At 40.6% G+C, this 6230-nt stretch overlaps 1 long non-coding RNA gene across 4 annotated transcripts; it reads left to right on the top strand.

Moving 5' to 3' along the window:
• Positions 1 to 1392: 1392 nt before the first annotated feature.
• Positions 1393 to 5981, top strand: LOC119501094. 4 transcript variants are annotated; one of them, XR_005209757.1, is made up of 5 exons: positions 1393 to 1407; positions 1493 to 1531; positions 2270 to 2539; positions 2613 to 2683; positions 5677 to 5981. It is a non-coding gene; the product is annotated as an uncharacterized LOC119501094 (long non-coding RNA). The 4 variants fall into 4 exon arrangements; XR_005209756.1 differs by having other exon boundaries at positions 1404 to 1531; XR_005209758.1 differs by lacking the exons at positions 1393 to 1407; positions 1493 to 1531 and adding an exon at positions 2090 to 2160.
• Positions 5982 to 6230: the final 249 nt, after the last annotated feature.

The raw sequence follows: 6230 nt of genomic DNA on the forward strand, positions 1-6230 counted from the left end.
GGGGCAAGCTGGCATCGTCATTTACGTCCACTAAAAGTGCTTGTTTTTGCCATGACAGGCTCTGATTGTTCCGGTCCTGGATCCCGGCTCCGCCGTGGGTGGGTCAGCCCAGACTGCTCAGAGAAGCTGAGGCCCTGCCTGCTCGTACACTGTCAGCTGTTCCGGGCTGGACCCAAAGCGGGAAGACGGAGTGCTGCACTCAACCGGGACTGGATCCCGGTACGGGTGAAGGACTGCTGTACGGGCATCAGTTTACAGACAGGCTTCTAGTGACACATACATTACGCACACAAGGTTTATTCCCATCCTGAGGCTGCAGTAGGGACTGCACAGGATTTTTATCCCTTATCCCACGTCCCACATATTGAGACGATGTCCCACATTTTCATTGGCTCTAGTTTTCAGAAGTGAAACCACTGCAGGACAGATGCTTTTTTTTTTGTTTTGTTTTTTAAATGTCTTTTATCTTTTATTTAATGGCTGTGAAGAAAGCAGGGAAGGCTGTCATCACAGGGCTGTTTGCTGTCAATCAAACTTCGCACATGTGGGTCAAGTGCAGGTCAACATTTCACCGTCTTTGCTACGCTATGCGCAACGGAGAAAATTGCGAGTCACCGCAAAGTACCAAGCTATGCAGATTTAGGCTGAATATGATGTAAACTACCACAAAGGAAAGGAAGAGCAGCTACAACAAAGACTGTGAAACTATGTATAAGTATTTATAAGCCGTTTCTTTTGGTGAAATTTGATATTTTTCATCGGAATACGACATGAAGCGACGCAGTTCATGTGAGTCGCACAAGAGAAGTGTGGCTCAAAAAAGAGATGTGCCGATCTACGGATGAATTCGGGAAAAGCATAAAGATGTTACAAGATAAGGGGAGGAATAGAATTGTTTATTATTGAAGTTAGATAGATATTATATCAAAATTGTAGACTACCACTCAGCCTTGGTAACGTGTCCCACATTGTCCCACACAAACATAGTCTTTGTCCCACATTTGGTTTCTTGGGATATAGTCACCCTCGGTCGCAGTGATTGTTTTTAAGAAATCTTGGAAGTCATTGTTTTACTGCTCAGTTTTTTGTTTTACATCAGAAAGTAGAGATAAGCATCCATCTAGTGTAATAATATTAATAGTCATCATCATTTTATCTATACAGCACTTTGTAAGTGTAAATTGCTGTAAAGATTTAAAGAATACAAATGAAAAAATCTGAATCCCATGTAAGAAAAAATTTCAGTCACGAGCCGCCACTGAACTAGAAATACAATTTTGCACATACTCAAGTGCAATGTGTACATATGTCGGACTGCTGACTGAATACATCCACATTTCTTTTCTAATCGTGCTTTCAGCTCTGGCCTGTATACACCTCGTTAGCCGTGTGTGCTCTGACAGGAATGTGAGTGGTTTCGGACTGATTGCTGTAATGATGATCATGTGTGATCCATGTGACAGTCAGGTTTCTGTTTTGCATGCTCCGGGAGGTTCAGGATTCGTCACCAAACTTCTGTGCGCCTTTTTAAGTAAGTGCTTTGTTTTCTCCTTAAAACACGTTTCTGAGAAAAAAGGAAAAAAGCAATTTACTGTTCCAAAAGTGTTTAAACCATCTGGTACACAATTAGTATCTTTATTCTGTTCAGAAACTTGGGTGGTTAGTGCTGCAGTCATAATTAAATCAGTGTTTACTCATTCATGCCGTATTGCTCATTATCCTTTCTTTACCAACCATCTCTATCTCGAAGGCCGCGTGACAAGTAGGCCTGAGAAAGAGTGTCTCTGTTGGGTTTCATGCTCAGAGCTGGGAAAAAAAAACTCCTTTTGGTGTTATGAGCATTTTGGGTTTGTGTTAACAGAGGATGACTCTGTTGGTAGTGACATTTGAGGTTTAGGAATCGCAGAATTGTTGTTAAGGCTGGTTTCACGCTTTGTCTCGTGAATGTGGGAGCGGGCTGGAGTAAGGCCTCGGGGAGCAAAGTATGACATCAAGCATTATATCTAAAAGTTGGTCAAACTGTTTGCGCTGTTCGAACATCAGCAAATACTGCAGGAACTTTGGACTTTAACACGAGCTAGCAGGAAACTTGCACAATGTTCGGGACAGGCTGACAGTCAATTATCAGCATCTTTTTTTCTCCACAGCACTTCCCCTTTTGTACATACATCCTCCAATTCCAATTCTGGACTTTTAAAAGGAGACCATTTCTTTTTCCAGACAGTGATTTCCTTCAATATCTCCCCGTGTCTCTGTGTGTTTTCAACAGGCGGACCCATGGGGCTACAGTCTTGCAAGCCTTGCAACTCCTGCCTGCAAAGTAAGGAGGAATGCCGACCGGCTGGCGGCTGCTGCTCGTGTGTGTGTGACGACTGGAGGAATTGCTCTGAACACTGCTGTGACATCTGCTGCCAGATGTGTGTGGACGTGTGCTCTTGTGTGTGTTCAAGAGACTGCAGCTACACCTTCTGTACATTTTGCCTCGGCCTGGTGCGGAAATGTGTCTGGGGGGTACAAAATGAGACATTGTAGGCACAACGTAAGTATTCATACTACCTTTTCATTTACTTCAGCTCACATAAATCTAACCTGAAGGTTTTCATCTGGTTTAGAGGCTGTGATGAATCCGGTACAGCATGCTGAGTGAACACGTGACTGAAGCCAAAAGATTCATCGATTTAAGGTAAATTAAATGTAGCTCCGCAGTATTTGTTTTGTCCGCTCTTTGACATTATGCTGTGGGATTTTAACTGGCTCCTCTGTGTCATCAAAGACAACATTTCAGCCGCACTGTAACTAAAAGAGAAGATTTTCCATTCGAGCTACTTAATCCACATTGACCTCTAAAGTCCCTGCCAAGCACACTATGGAACAGATCCAGCCATTTGTATTGTTCGCTTCCAAGTGTATTTCAGTGATAGTGTAAGGGTATTTCGGTGGTAAAGAGCTATTTGATCCCAAGACATGTCGACAACAACAGAAGTCTAAACGCGTTTCACTAGAAAACAATAATCACCCTCTATCTTACAAACAGTTTAGAGATGTACGAGGAGCGTTTGTGAGAGAAGAAAACATGTTCAGAGTGCAGTATTTTGGGAAAAAAAGAGAGAGACAGTCGTGAAATTGAGCTGCCAGGTTCAGAGGTGGGAAAAGGTCTCGACTAGAACAATTAGAGAAGCAGAATTTCTGAAGGTGACGGTGTGGGGAGTGTTTGTGGTAATTGAGACCAGTTTTCCAAGTGAAAAGGAGCTGTGTTGTGGTCTGAGATGGGGATGCAGAGGGCAGTGGGGCAGACGGATCCAGGGTGTAACCCTCTATTGTGGGGAAGTAGACATGCCTTAGGATGTTAAGTGAATAAGCTTTAAAAAAATAAAAAGCCATCTGCTATTAAAGTGCACATGAATGCTGAAGCCAACAAGTTGTAAAATGTTTATCTGTTGTTGAATTAATAAGTGCACGTTGATAGACGAACAACATTCAGCAGCATTAGCAATCATAAAATTAAAGCTTCAGTAGGCAGAATGTTTTTGGCATCATTGGGAAAAAAAATCCATAATAACCTTTCAGCATATTGTAATTCAATTGTTCTGAGAGAAAACTAGACTTCTGCACCTCCTCATGGCTCTGTTTTCAGGCTTTAAAAAATGTAGCCCGTGACGGGAGACTTTGGCCAATCACGGGTCATTTCAGAGAGAGAACGTTCCTATTGGCTGTGCTCTGGCTGGTGGGCGGTGCTTGATATTACCTCAACTTATTTCAACAAGGCTGCCGGGTCACAAACTTTCTAATTTTACAGCTATACAGTACACTACAAGATGTTTCTGAAAACATTTGAGACAAGAAATAGGCATTTCAGTAACAGAATATTGATTCATATTTGATCAGCGCTGCCTAGTTTGACCGTTTGATCGGAGTTTGCAAGTGATTGACAGCTGCTCAGAGATGGCAGGCTCCAGCTCGGCTCTGATTGGTTGTTTTCCTCCGGTCTGTGAAATCCTGTAAATGCCGTTAGAAGCACCAGAGGACACAGAGGCACATGATTTTTTGTCAGATTACCTGTCTCATGCACTACTGTCAGGATATAGTGGGTGTTTTATAAAAATAACATTTTTAAATCGTATTTGCTCCGTTTCTACCCACTGCAGGTTTAAATGAATACGCTTTTAAAAATGAAAAGCCAGCTGCTTTTAAAGTGCACATGAATGCTGAAGCCAACAAGTTGTAAAATGTCTATCTGTTGGTGAATTAATAAGGGCACGTTGATAGACAGGACAACATTCTGCAGCATTAGCAACCATAAATTAAAGTAGGCAATGAATAAATCAAGCAAGTCATAAAACATGACATGCATTTATCTGAATGAATGTAACAATAAAACAAAGTCTAAAGTAGACATTGGGACTAGACAATTAATCAAAATTTTATCGCAATCGCAATATGACCTATTGCAATTTTCAAATCGCAGTATTTGTTAAAGGTGAAATGTGTCAAAATACCATTTTTTAAATTAAATATTATGCTGCTGCAGAGACATCTTATTCTATAGACTTAAGAAAACATCTTTGTTTGGTACAGATCTCCAGAAAATAATCATTTTGTTTTTCAATGAAAATAAGAATAATGATGTAAAAATGATCATATCCTCTAATATCGCAAATCATATCGCAATTAGATATTTTTTCAAAATTGTGCAGCCCAAATGTGGACAACACGTGCAATTACAGTCACAGTTGAAACAAAAGTCATCATATAGGTCGTTGAGAAACAATGAGCATAGTTTGGAGAGATGGTAGATTAATTAAAGTTGAGAAAGCAGGTTGGAGCCGCGAGGCAATTTAACAAGAAGAGATTAGAGGATTGTTGGTTGGTATGATGGTGATCAGAAAGGCTGATACAGTGGACATGAATCAAAGGGCAGTCTCCCACATGGCTGGAGAGAAATCTATAATTCTTATATAAACCATATTTATTTTTTATTTAATATTTATTTGATGATTTTCTTGTATAAAACTGTGATTTATGTTGTGGGGTGAAGCATTTTTGAATGGGTGAACACATGCTATGTTTGGCCTAGTTTGGTCTAATGTCAGTTGAATATTGTGACTGAAAAGACAGTTGGAATCAGACTGTATATAAGAAGTGAACATAATCACCATGACGTCACCCATTGGTTTGTGGACTGCCGTTTTGAAGCCTTGAGTTTGGTGAATTGGCCGTCGCCGTCTTGGTTTTTTGGAACCAGAAGTGACACGAGAGGGTGGAGCTAAGTACAACCGAATGCTGAATAAGACATTTTTAGTCAACCAAAATGTTACAATTAACTTTCATGAACTGACTATGAAAGGGTTAAGACAACGCTGTGATAGCGACCTGTCAATCACAAGGTAGCCACGCCCTAAAGCATACCCTGCTTTATGGTCTATTTGACTCTAAATGGGACCATAATTTACTAAATGAACATCATGCTGTATTGAAGAAGACTTGAAACTAGCGATTGAGACCATAAACTCATGTTTACAATGTTTACTGAGGTAATAAATCAAGTGAGAAGTAGGCTCATTTTCTCATAGACTTCTATACAATCAGACTTCTTTTAGCAACCAGAGGAGTCGCCCCCTGCTGGCTGTTAGAAAGAATGCAAGTTTAAGGCACTTCTGCATTGGCTTCACTTTTCAGACACGGAGGTTGCTGCCTGATTGGAATTCATGCACCTCATCGAGGCCTGGAGTTGGACACTGGTCATTTTTTCACTGAGGAACACCTGTACCATCTGCAGCAATCCAGTGCAACAACAGCAACACCAACTTCAACCTGAACAATGACTGTAGAGTGACTCATAAAGGTCGTTAAAAGGACAAGATTTATTGGAGGACTGTGGTATTGGATTTGATTAGACTCTACTGCTGTACCTATTAAATGGGTAACTCGATATATAAACTGGTGCCATGAATCTTGTCAATTAAAGTGATTTATCAATTTAAGCTCCTGATCGTGTTGCTCCGTCACACAGGAGGTATATTCATTATTTAAGCACTACTTCACTACATTCACATGCCCATGTTGTATTAAAGGAAGACACCTCAGGCAAAAACATTTTTTCATACACTGGTCAATTTTGAGTTTTCAGGTTATTTCGCTTCCATAACATGTCTTCTTTCAGACTAGTGGAAAGAAAACATCCAAAATACACATATAGGTGTTTATTTTACTACTTTGTCTATTTGCGTCTG

The sequence above is a fragment of the Sebastes umbrosus genome, chromosome 14, assembly GCF_015220745.1.
Source record: "Sebastes umbrosus isolate fSebUmb1 chromosome 14, fSebUmb1.pri, whole genome shotgun sequence".
In the NCBI taxonomy this organism is placed as follows: Eukaryota; Metazoa; Chordata; class Actinopteri; order Perciformes; family Sebastidae; genus Sebastes; species Sebastes umbrosus.